The 13,611-nt window shown below is 42.5% G+C and overlaps 1 pseudogene; it reads right to left on the minus strand.

The window, feature by feature from the left end:
• Positions 1 to 2,564: 2,564 nt before the first annotated feature.
• On the minus strand, positions 2,565 to 8,144 carry LOC147429828 (uncharacterized; annotated as a pseudogene).
• Positions 8,145 to 13,611: the final 5,467 nt, after the last annotated feature.

Here is a 13,611-nt window from a genome sequence, read left to right on the forward strand (position 1 = left end):
CAGGGAGAATGGTGCGGTGCGCGGTTGTCTACAGGCCTGCGCAGACCAATTTTGCTTCTGAGTGTCGCACTTCCCCTTTCTAGCATGCAGGAGGTCGAAGGTGCATGTAAAAGAGAGAGAGGATCGCTTGAGGCAGAGCTGCCAAGAGTGGTGAGTAGACAGAGGGCGGGAACTTGGAAGGGCAAGTGAGCATGGCCAAAAGAGGGTGCAGGATCCGAGGTGTCTAGGGCACAGGAGGGAGCCAGGACACGCGGAAACTAGGCCAGAGCAAGACTACTTAGTTTCACAAAACTCTGAGAACGAATCTGCTTGTCTAATTAATTAATGTGTGTACAATTGACCTAGAGCGTGGCCAAAACAAAATATTTTGAGTTGGTTATTCATTTAGCATTTTGTGGGGAGATACCTTAAAGCTAAGAAAGAGTCTTGTTATTGGGACTAGATTGTTTTCCTTTTGGGGCGTATCGATTCGGCATTCATGGGAAGATACCTTATAAGTAAACTAGAGTGCTTTGTCAGCCTGTATAAACGGAAGTGGATAACAAACTGGTATACAGGTACAAGCCTTCAAGGCGATTGCAATTAGAGAGAGCAAGCACTGAACAAGAGTATAGATATGTAAAGAAGATTGTCAAAATGAAAGGTGAGGGTGAGAGAGAGAGAGAGAGAGAGAGAGAGAGAGAGAGAGAGAGAGCGAGAGCACTTATTATTTGTTTTGCACAAATCTTCTTACCCCAAGTGAGTGTAAGTGACTAAAACGATTTGATGAAAATAGTATGCCAAAAAGTTGAGGAATTAAGAACGGAACTTTGAATGTAGCATGCAATGATTTCTTTACAATGAAATAGACAAATCTTTTGTGGAGAAGAGTAGGAGGACTATATCAGTAAGATGCTCTTCAGAGTTGCGCGTGTGGGAAACTGGTTGACAGAAAAATAGCGCGAAACGAATTGTTTAGTTGACTGAAGGTGGCTGGGGACCACGTTAGAGTAATTTAATTCTATAGTCTCGAGTAGGCCGAGCACGTCCGCAATCTGAACGAGCAACATACAATGGTGTTTTGTGGAGCAACCAGCTAGCACGACGATGTCAATGGTGATTTGTCGACCGAGTGTATTCCAGGTGATGTAATGTGGATGCCATGGGGTAGGTGGCTGAACTGGCCATGGAATGAACTCACTCCATTTATGCATGTAGTGTCTGAGCACCCGCTCTTGCAAATGTGGGTAAAGATAGTATTGCAACATGTACATTGCAGTTTGAAATTGTGACTGCTTCTCAATCAGATCAACTGGAATCGGCCTACCCATTCTAAACTGAAAAGAGAAAGCATTTCAATCAAAGAAGTTGATAAGTTGTCATGTCTGCCATAGTTTGAATGAAAAAAAAAAAGACATTGTTGTAGCCAATGACCAATGTTATGTGACAAAGACAGTGAACAAAACAATGAAATGAAGATGGCAGAAGTTCATAGCTATACCTTCTTGTTTTTTTTCAAAAAATAATATTTTCTCAACCTTGGTGGATGTCCAGAACAAACGTTATAACCTAATGCAGTTGTTGTCTTGTGTTGTTTAATATAGAAATGTTCTAAGTTTCTAGCTTTATGTATATTGGTACTGGTTGCTAAAGTGGTAATTTCAAAATTGTCCTCGAAAGGACTATGTGCCTGCATGTCCACTTGCATTCTCCTCGGAGGATTGCGCTTGTGCTGGCCGACGCGTTTATGGACGTTATTTGTAACTCCGATATATCTCCTATCGTTTTTTGTGCAGCGTATACTGTAGACTATGTATTCTTGCCGCGACGCAGCTTTTTCTGGGGTGGAAGGCCGATGCTTGTCTCTAGTTGTTGACGGGTGTCTAAATCTGTAGTCCATGCAGATTGGTTAGGTAAATAAAAAAATGACGGTGCTACGGAGAAATGAATGGAAGCTAGTGATACTTGTTATCCATACTTTCCTTGGTCTGTCGCAACTGGCTCGTATGGGGAGGCTGGTTGTCCGTAATTTACTGCCTTGTGTTTATTGTAGTTCCATGCTACCTTCTGGATTGTGATAGGTGGGTTAGTTGCATTGTGCGTGTGGTTTGCCAAAGTCATGAAATTTGTCAAGATAGTGGCACAGTTTTCTTGAATTGCTTTTGAAAGTTTAGCCAAATCAATGTTGTAACCAAACCGCAACTGCTCCATCGTATACAGTGTAACTCCTTCAGTTTTTGTGTCGAGGAGTTGTTGTGCTTCAACATTCCGCAACATACTCTCATCATCCTCGTACTGGATGTCAAGCTCTTTAAGTATTTGCTTCATGAGACCTGCAGGATGTAGGAGCAAGCTGGTTACACGACAGATAGAAGGCATTATATTTTTCTTTTCTAATAGTACCTGTTGTCATTCTGTTTGTGCTTGCTTTGGCCATCGTTTGGTCGAGTGCTTTATATCTTGCGTCGCTCTTATTCATGAAGTTGCGACGCTCTTGAAAAGTATGGAACCCCTCAATATACGCATGGGGTTTCTCGCCTGCTGAGTTTGCCAATCTCATCTACTTAGTCGTGAGGTAAAATCTCTTAGGTTGTATCGTTGGTTGCGTTTCCTTTGCGTTGTTCGTGTATTGCTTAAAGAGCTGCACAGTAAGATTAGTGATTGATTTGCATGTGTATACACAGGCAGATGCAAGATCAGAGAAGCGTGCAAAATGTACCGTGTTGTGATCCATTGTTTGATTCAGTTTCCTGCACGTAAAAAAATTTATTTTGATGACCTCTTGTAGTATTTCTGAAGAATAAGATCCGACAAACGTTTAAACACAAATGAATGAAGTGAAAAAGGGAAGAGCAGTAAATTTACAAAAGGTGGATCAGAGTGAGCAGGGGTGATAGGGAAGGTGTCTCAGCAGTGCAACATATTGAACATGAGAAGTCCACAGAAGAGAAGACAGGCAGTTAAACAAAAATTCCTGCTTTATATAGAAGGAAGTTACAAGGCGATTTCATCTGTTTAATAGAAAGAGGAATTGAGCAGGAAACATTCTCGGCTAGAAGTTCAAAAATCTAGATGGTGTGAACATCTCTGGCGTAGGTAGCTCTAGTAAATGTAGCCAGGTTCGCTCAGTGATGCATGATAGCATCACGTATAGAAGGCCAAGGGCGAAAACTTCTTTTACAATGAGCAAGACGTTGGAGTTGATTGTTGCACCTTGGGACTTGTGTCCAGCCATAACGTAGGCGAGAGCTAGTGGGAATGTGGATATATGGTACCAATGCCCATTGAATGTCCGTCTGCTATGCTTTGACCGTCGCAGTGTAAGTTCCTGTTTGGATGTGTCGAGTGTGACTTTGATTGCTTTGACGCCTCCTTCTTCATCTTGGAGGATTTCATCTACGTGACATAGGGATCCATTGACTACTCTAATTGTTAAGTCTATGTTCTCTGTTAGCATCGCCTTTGCTCCTTCTGCTATTCTGTCAATTGCGTGGAAGTCGGAATCTTCAAGCCATGCTTGGAGCTCAGGGACGTTGTGTGCATTTGTCTTGAGGCCGATTTGGATGATGTGACTATGCCGATGGAAGTGTTCCAAGAGAAGGTTATTATAATATCGAGCGTCACTCTTGTGTGTGAAAATGATTGTCATATTCCTATTCCATGTGTTGCTCTATTTGATCCTGTGTTATGATGCGGTCACCGAGCGCATCGTGGATCTCTTTCTTTGTGGGGAGCCTGACTCTTATTGTATTGAGGAACTCTATGAAAGAGATATCTTTTGCATGGCGCACTGAGCAAGACATAATGTACGTAGTAGCAGTGGACCAATAAGTGGAGCTTGTGATGTGGCATGAGTAACAATGATCACTTTGATGCCTGCAGATCGGCGGCAACTGTGCCAAATCATTGAACAAGAAGAGCTTTTTATCTTTGAATGGGTCTAGCAGTGTGCCGTTGGTGACATTCACAATTTGTCATACTATGAGATCAAAAGTTTGCTTTGTCAACATAGAAATCTCGTTTATGATAATCCTGTCTGCTTCTTTGATACTGACGTATCTGTCATCAGTTTCGGAGATTGACAGGGGATACTGTTGTGTGCGCACTGGTATCTTGAATCGGTAATGGACAGTTGTTGGGATGCTGCTTAACCTCGTGGCCGCTGCACCAGTCGAAGCAGCGAGTGTGATAGTTTTCCCTTGCATTATGAGTTGGCTTGTGATATATCTTATGAGGAAGCTTTTGCCACTGCCAGGAGTGCCTGTGATCACATGCAGACCACCCTTTGCTGCTGTGAGCTTCTTGTAGATCTCTGCTTGTTCAGATGTCAGTGACGCGTTCTGGACGTTTTGAAGCTCGTTTAGAAGGGCAGAGATATGAGAAGTCGTGTCCTGTTGCTCGTAGTCTGTTTGCACATCTAGAGATTGAAATGAGGCAGCCTTTGTTGAGGATGTCTTCTGTAGTATCATGTTGTGAAATTGGTGTGTTTGATCTGTCGTGAGCATATTTCGTTGTGTACACTCTGTGATGTACATCTCAAGGTCCTCATCTGTCAGTATCAAATTTCTAAGTTTGCACTCAAGATAGTATGACCTGGACGTGTTCCCCGGTGAGAGCAGCTGGGATTCATTTCTGAAGGTGATGCTCTTTAGCAGCACGTTGTAAAAGAAAGCCTCCGGATGATGCCCTGGGTGGAAGTCTGTGAAACGGACCAGTCGGTGTTGCCGCTCCAGCGATTGGCCGTAGGTGTTCGCCTCTGAAATACTTTTTTTCCCTTTTTTTCCCTTCGTCACTGTGTAATTCTTGTGGAAGTCGTAGAACGTAAGATTCTCGAGACTTTGTGGTCGTGCGTAGTACAGATCGACAGGGTGCAGCATGACATCATTGTTGTGAGAAATGATTCGTTGTCGTAGTGCCAGGGGTGATGAGTCGACGTATTGGACGGTGTCATTCTTTGAAATGATTGGGATTTGCAAACAATTTAATGCCACTTCTATTGCTGAGATAGGCTTTGACAGTAAAGAGGCAGAGATCAGCTTCAATTTCACAGTGTCAAGGCCACCTAGGCCTAAGCGCTCTGCATCTTCTGAGCGGATGTTGAGATGGCCCATTGGTTCAGTTTTGAGTGCATACTTCAGGAGGTAGTAGGACAACGATGAATTGGTGACCCGTTGTATATTCATATGTGCACCCCATAGCAGAAGCAGTGTAGGGTGGTACGGTACCACATTTCTGTCTTCATGCCGGGGCCTGAAGTATTGCCATCTGTGATTTTGTTCGTTGAAGACTGGGTTTGGATTTGGCTACGCATGAAATGGAAAACCGTGTTTACATACTCCATCTCTTTGACCGTGGTAACAACTTGTACGGAACTTGTGAAGTTGTTTCCTGAGCACGAGTTGTCGGAGGCGGCTCACTTCTGGAAAAACCACAGTGCTAGTTTCTGGTGGGATGTATGCAGTTATCTCAGCAGATAGTTGCTCTTTGTCTTCTTCATGCATCCACAGTATGACATGAGCATGCAATGATCCTCTATTTTGGACCTCATATCTAACCAAGTGGTGTTGTACACGGCACAACACACCTTTCGCAAGTATATATTTGGACATAAGCATTTGGAATTTAGTGTGGAAGGTGAGGGCGCATTCGGCTGGGAAGTCTGTCCAAGTGAAGGAGGCATTCAAATGACGTGCAATTAGCTCGATCGTGTCAATCTCATGCCATCTTGTGTCTGTGACCTCATTGGCAGTGAAAGTCAAGAAGAAATCACGCATTCCCCATTCGTCCACCATTGCTATCAAGTCCTTCAGGTTCTTGCGGTGCCACGAGAAGGAGCCTGGCATGCTGGAAGGGGTGCTGTACCGAAGCACATGTCTCACAGTATCCTCGTCAGTTGCTGTACGATTGGACTTCTTGTAGTTGTCAATGTCCCTTTGCAACAAGCTCGTGTGTGTATTGTTAGCCAACATAAGAGCCTGCTTTAGTTGGTACATTATGAGCAGGTATGGCTTGTAGAGGGTGTAAACGGAGAACAGAGTCGATGCACGTATCTTTACATATTTACTGAAGTTGATTTTACCATCATATTGGCCTTTCTCGAAAGGGAACATGAATGGAAACACTACCGTCTCTATTGTGATGTTGTTCAAGGAGCTTGATGCGACAGGCATGCCGTTGGGCTTGAAAGTAACTGTTCTCTCAATCAATTGCTGACGGCCACAAAGCTGTAGAGAAGAAAATTCATAAGTATCGCTAGCGGTGAATGCTCGTCTCCTGGTTGCTTCAACGATGTTTTCGATGATACCAAACATCAAACTCGTGTCAAGCTGCGCCATCAGTGCAAACGGTGCGTTGTCTTTTTGGTGCTGAATGATCTTGCTCACACTATCTTGACTTAGTATGCAGAGGCCAAGCTTCTTATTCGGTCGTTCAGCCATCGACATGTACTTCTGTAGTACGAAGTCGTTTTGAAGATTGAATGCAAGTATGTCTGCCACTTGTGATGTAGCTAAGTCTTGCTCAATGAAGGTTGTTCTATGCTCTTTACTCCATGATAGCAGAGGGTTATCTAATATTGAATGTCTGTCTAGTGTACCATGTGCAATTGTTTTCATTGTTGAGATGGCATTGATAGATATGTCAATGACGCTCAGTAGCTGTATGTGAAGCTGATTTCCGTTCAGTATTCTTCTTGTGTAGTCTGGAAGTAACGACACACAATATCTGCGACGTGCACTTGAGTTCTCACAAGCGGAGCACTGCACCCATTGTGTTTCTATTTGTGTAGCCTCTAAGCTGGATACCAGTAGACAGCTAGCAAACATTGCAACCGATGTCTTGTCTGGAGCTCGAGTACAATGAAAAGAGGCACTTCTTTGGATGAAAACTACACCACAAACAAAGCATATGCTTAAAGGTTTGAATGTCGTTGCTATTTTTGAACTCCATTGGTGTACTAAATTGACGATATCAATCCATGATTGTGAGCATGGTTTAAATCTAGCCTTCTTCTTGATTGAAGTGCGATGTCTCACTTTCGATCTACTGAGGTGTATCCTACGCTTTCTGTGATGGTCCATTGAAGGCTTCAGTCGGACTCAATCTTAATGGTTCAATGCGATCAGAACCTTGTGATATTTAGTTACTAGTCACAGCTAAGCAACGGACAGTTCAAGCGTATGAAACAACTATGTACCTGGTGTTGGATTGTGCTGTTGTGGGGTTTCGGACTGAGAAGAGGCAAGCGGTAGCCGATTTCTTGAATGTCCCCTGCAAAGAATAAGTACGAAGCGTTAGAAAAGTAATAGCACAATGTTTAAGGTTCTGAGAGTAACCTCATTATTTGTATGTGTTCTTTATCTCTTATGTTATAGAAAAAAAAGAAAACGTGCTGGTGTCCCTGCACGGGGGAGTTTGCACAGTCCTCCCCAATTTTTATAATATGAGGGAACGTGCCATTCCCACGGCAGCATGCAATTTTTGGTGTGTTCCTTTTTACTGTGTCCTCAGTGTTCAAGATTAAAATGTGGCACTTTGTACTCACCGCACGTTGGAATATGTCGCCGTTGCAAATGTAGAGGAGTTGTGTCCAAGTTTCTCTTGATCTGTATGCAATGAAACACGGTAGAGTTAGGCCGTAAGTAGTTGCGCCTGCAAAAACGAGCTGAGTAAGGTAGTTGAAGGTGGACATACACACATAGCTGCTATAATTGCTAGTGAGACCCCTTTATCCTCAGCATGGACACCCCCTACTCGTGCATAATAACTCTCCCCTCCTAGACGTTGCACAAGGTGGACATGGTCTCAAAACATCAAATTAGTTATCCATGCAAGATGCACTAGCAATTTATCATAGGATCATCCAGTTTTAGGGCACCACGGCTCTGTCTAGTGGGTATAGTGGGGATCAAAGAGATGCAATCATACCTGCTGTGGCAATTAGGAGGTCAAGCCACATACTTCCAAAGTGTGCTGGCGGGGAAAGGAAAATTGAAACAAAGGATGGAAAATCTACAAACATCAGGAGCATCTGCATGCATTGCCATCGACAATGTCTAGAGAGCACAAGACTTGGAAGATCTGCTTCCTGCAAGATTTGCAACTCTTCTGCCATCACTCCATATTTGCATCATAATCACATCATGAGTGACGAGTACAATGGACATGCTGAGTTCTCACTGAGGGGAAATCCTCAGGTTCTGACATTCAAGCACCATATCTGCAGAGCCACGTGCACTCAAAAAAGAGGCGATTCGCTAACATTGGCAAATTATGTCAAGATGCAGGAAACCCTCTGACTGCATCGTATCAATAGAGGTATTTTCCATGTACATGGCAACGAGATCAGCAAACATCTTGCATTTGATATATGACGATTGCCTCAGACAAACAAATTACCCATAGCTGCTGAAAAAATCAATCTCGCAAATACACAATAACACACTGGGAGTTCATGTTAAGGCCGACCAGAGTCACCCACGAGCATAAGGGAAGTGGTGTGACTTAACTTTCCACATTTGAGCAACAGAGACCAACATTAAATCTCAGAAAAGCAACACACATACATACTTTGGAACTTGCATACATATACGTTATTGTATGTACAAAGACTCACAAGCATCCAGCCATATCCAAACTTGTTAAAAACGATTACGTCTCGTGATGGAACTTGCATACATATACGTTATTGTATGCACAAAGACTCACAAGCATCCAGCCATATCCAAACTTGTCAAAAACGACGACGTCTCGTGATGAATCAGATGTATCCAATGCAAAATTGCTCAAGAGATTTTACAACAGACTTGTAGGCAGTCAATTTCGCTGCCAGATTTGCTTCTAATGCAGATCCTTACAACCTTACAAAATTATGACTAAAACCAAGAAAAGGGAGAGGAGAGAGAGAGAGAGAGAGAGAGAGAGAGGGAGAGAGAACCTGAGGCTGCGACCTGTGAAGCGACACCGACCTGTGAGGCTGCGAACTGTGAACCGACAGCGACCTGTGAAGCGACAATGACCCTGCTATCAATCCTGCGACGTAGCTGTGGAGAAGATCGACGTAGCTGTGGAGAATCTTTATGTCAATCCTGTGCACTGTCAACCGACGTTGTTTTTATTCCGCGATGGCGCATGAGCTTTTGACAGGAGCTTTTTTTAGCGCTAGAGGCGCTCGCACTGTCAACCTACGCTATTTTTTTATTCCGCGTAGCTTTTGACGGCACAGGAGCTTTTGACAGGAGCTTTTTTTAGCGCTGGAAAGCGCCTCCACGTGGGTGAATGAGAGGGGAGATTTGCGATTTTCTCCACTATGCTAACGAAGTAAAAAGAGTCTCAATATTGGGGACAAGATTGTTTTTTTTTTCCGGGGCCGTCTTGATATTGGGGCTTTTACCCTATAATCATAACCCATGGATATTTTTTATCCTAAGAAATGATGCAAATAGAGACTTTGTAGTTATAATTCAACTAACTATTTGAACTCACTCCATCGTATTCCAAGCAAGGCTAGAAAAATACATTTTTCCTCACCGAACAAAATAAGGGGAAACTTGAAACTCTCCCGGTTTTCAAGTCAAAATTTGAAGCTTTTGCTGGTAATTACACTAAAACTTGTGTACATTTGCCAGTTTTCTTAAAGGCACAAGCTCAAAATCTAACCGAGATTTTATAATTTCAGCCGGTTAAAATACACTAGACCCCGGTTTTTTCTAACACTGATTCCAAGGCCTCCATGATTCCCACATGCTTATATAGTGCATTTTCTTTGTAGGGCACAATATTAAAGTCAAGGTTATGTTTGGACTTGTTACAAAGTGGGCAAAAATTCAAAGTTGGAACAAGGATCCTCCTTCACAAGAAGTCTATGCTCTAGGGGAAAAAAAAAGCTAGTTTCTGGTGTAGCCATGGTAGGCTCCTCAATTACAATCAACTAATAAAATTGGTAAAAATGGGCGAGGAACAATTTTGGGCAAAAGGGAAGAAAAAATTCTAAAAGTCCAAAGAAACCACCTCCCCTAATGTAACCAACCTTTGCTCTAAAATCTCTAACATGCAACAGTGTGCTTGAAAAAATCAAACTAGACCAATGAAAGCCAAGACCAGGATCTAAAGTAATTAAAGAAGAGATCAAGATGGAAACCAATCAAAAGAAGCCACATCCCACTATGAGGACAGAGGCCCTTCTCTTGCCATATAGAAGTAGTATTTAGGGAGCTGAGATGGAAGATATCTAGAAGATTAGAAAAAGTCAAGAGACTCAAAGGAAATCTCTGTAAGGACCTCGTTTAAATGGCAATCAATTGATGTGGAAGCATGCAAGATTACACCAACCTCCATTGGACACCTACTTCCACATGCTTACTTGAAATCAATACACATTCGATCAAAACATATCCAACAAGCCTAGGAATCACAAAACCAAGATATTTTCAATCCAGAGTTAGCAACAACTGCAAAGTTAATTGAAGATTGCCTTCAAGGTAGAGTATGCATCCACCATAATGGACCTGGACAAGAAGAAGAGCTACTTAGGCTAACACTTCAAACGTATAACAATGTAATAGCCTTGTTCATTGATCAAAAGGAGCTAAAAATCACAAAAGAACAAAAAGGTCAAGTGCAAAAGAAAGAAAGAGAAGAATCTTGCTAAGATCTTTTAGAAAGCAAAGAAGAGTGAGCACGTGTAACATTTAATTGCTAAGTAACTTGTGTGTAGCGGAACATAGTGAGCATTTCATTAGAATCGATTCCTAACGAGAATAACAAGAGTGCTTGGGTGGAGAGAGCAACAAAAAAGCGTAACACCTAGTTAAATAGCATGAACAATACTTCAAAAGAGAGAGAAATTAAGCAATTGACAGCAGTTGAGGACCGGATTTGCATGGAGCCGGTCTCCCCTTCAAAAGGCTTTGTGTTATGGTTTCTCCCATCAAGAGAGACATTTTACAATACAATTCTTTGCGTTCCTTCAATACTAGCTAGTGCAATGTAGTTGGAAACTTCAAGCACTAAGCAAAACACTTATCAAACACAACATCAATTCGCTCACGGTCTCAGACCCAAGACCTCACACACCTTCGAAGATGGTGAGAGCTAGCGGGGTATGAGAGTAGATTGAGAGGAAGAAGGAGTAGTCTTATGAGAAAGATGTACATCTCCTCACATAATCACTCATATTAGCATAGCTTAGCTTAGTAATTAACATGGTAGAGGAGATGAGCATTCTTTGAAGCTTGGCTCTTGGTTGGATTTGCATCACAAAGCCAAGAGTTGTTGGTGTAGGCCTCCCTTCTCACAAGCTTGAAGTAGGTGATAAGCTTTCCATTAAAGCTTGAGAAGAGAGAGAGAGAGTCTTCTTGCTTCACACATGAGTGTGTGTGGATAATTGCCTTTGAAAAATCAGCCCCCTCTCTCTCTTGGTCGACCCCTCTTGCTATTTGCTCTTGCTAGCACCTCATTGGACCTCCCCAGGCTTAACCAATGGAAATTAAGCAGCATAAGTGATAGCCTTCTGACATGTGTCCCCTTTCCTCTTTTGTGAGAGATTTTTCTAATTAATTAATGCAACTAAAGTCTCATTGGACCCCTTTGTATCCTGGCAAATAGGAATCAGGCAAGCCATTGGACTGCTGAATGCTCATTGGACCCCTTGGGAGACTGTCCAATAGTCTTCTGATAGCTTAATTCCTATTGGTTCTTTTATTAGTGTTTTAAAATTAATTAAACTAGATTTACTCTAGCCTAATTCCCATTGGTCCACCTCCAAGGCCATCCAATAGGATTTGAGTACACCTTGTGGACATCTGGGCTAGGGAGTTGACATGTGTCCCTCATTCCCTTTGTGTAAAGGGAGCTTGTGTGTGTGTGTGTGTGTGTGTGTGTGTGTGTGTGTGTGTGTGTGTGTGTGTGAGTGTCTCTCTCATTCCCTACTTCTTGGACTCGCCCCCTCCTTTGTAGGGCTTGTGAAAGACTTTTTGGGACACGCAGAAAGCATCCAATTTCCCTAGGCTTTTGACCTTTGGACACACCCTTTGAATTTTGGAACCTTAGCATTTTGGAAGTCTTAATGGACTTAACCTTAGGGTCTTTTAAGCCCATTTTTGCACCTTTATCTTTTGCACATGCCCCCCCCCCCCCCCCTTTTGATCCCTATTTTCCCTCCTTTGGATCCCTACTGTGGCCGGTCTGCCAGCTTAACCAATATTCTAGCTTTTTCTCCCCTGGCACTTCTCCATATTAAATGATCAGTTTAACATGAGAAAATGTCTAGGAGAATTAGATATTAGTTATTATGACATTAACTCTCTCTTGAAATCATAGTTGTCCTTGACTATGGGGTAGAGAAGAAAGAGCATATTCATTAGTCCTTTTCCTAGCGGGTAAAGGATCCCTATGTTACCCTACGACATCATTCCACAATGGATGACTAGTCCATTTGGCGCTTGAGAGCCTAAGCTGTCGCAAGCATGTCTGCACATTAGTCCTATCAATCTTCCATAGTAGAGTGACAAGCTCTACTTGGTGTTCGAGAGACATCATCTCCGCAAACTTGATCTAAGCATGCATACTACTTCATTTTTGTGCACAATAAAGAAAAAGAGAGTCTTATAAGACAAAAGAATTTGTTCATTTTTAACATTTGTACATTTGCTTACGCTTGGGAAGCATTGTAAGCATTGACAAGGTTTAGGTTATCCTTGAATTGTATGCCTTGCATCCATCTAGCATCTTCAAAAGGGTAATTCTTAAACTCAATAAGATATCGTCAGATAATCTTACCACCTCTTAGTACCTTGTCTTCATGTCGGAGAATGGACTCGCCGCTGCAACACCTCTTCTTGGTCCTTGATCTCCGGTGGGTCTTCAATAGTTGGTTCTTGAGGTGGCTCTCGTTTGTAAGGTTTTAGTAGGCTCATAGGGAAAGCATTGTGTATGAGCCAATGAGTGGGCAACTTGAGTTGATAGGCCATTTCATTGATTGGCCTAATAATCTCGAAGGGACCAAGTCGAGCCTTGGGAAATTTGAGTAAGACCCAATCATTTTCTTTAAAGGCTTGGGCTCTTCTGTGCTTGTCAGCAGCAACAACCTTTTGCCTTTGCTGTGAGATAGAGATAATGATCCTTAATCTTTTGGAAAGATTCTTGTAGGTCTCGGCTATACTCATCTGCAGCGAAGATCTTCCCGTACCTTAAGTAGCAGTGGACTTTTTGATCTTCCTTCAATTACCTCATAAGGTGCTTTTCCCGTGGAAGTATGTACAGTGTTATTGTAGGCATACTCCACTAAGGTAAGTAGTTCTCCCATTGGGATATTTGATCTACTTCCGTTACATAGGCTTTTAGTAGATCAAGAATTTTTAGGTTAGCTATTTCAATTTGGCCATCTGTTTGCGGGCGATAGGCTGAAGAGAAATTTAGTCTTGTTCCTAAATTCTCAAAGAGACCCTTCCAGAAATTACTGGGCATTCTAGGATCTCCATCCAACACTATGGACATTGGCAAGCCATGGTACTTGAAGATTTGTGATATGAAGAGGGTTGCCATTTGATGGGATTCGATAGTCTTTTTGACAGATATAAAAATGAGCTTGTTCACTAAACGTGTCCACTATCATCCATATTCCCGTATTCCTAT

The sequence above is a fragment of the Adiantum capillus-veneris genome, chromosome 22, assembly GCF_014529385.1.
Source record: "Adiantum capillus-veneris isolate H3 chromosome 22, ASM1452938v2, whole genome shotgun sequence".
In the NCBI taxonomy this organism is placed as follows: Eukaryota; Viridiplantae; Streptophyta; class Polypodiopsida; order Polypodiales; family Pteridaceae; genus Adiantum; species Adiantum capillus-veneris.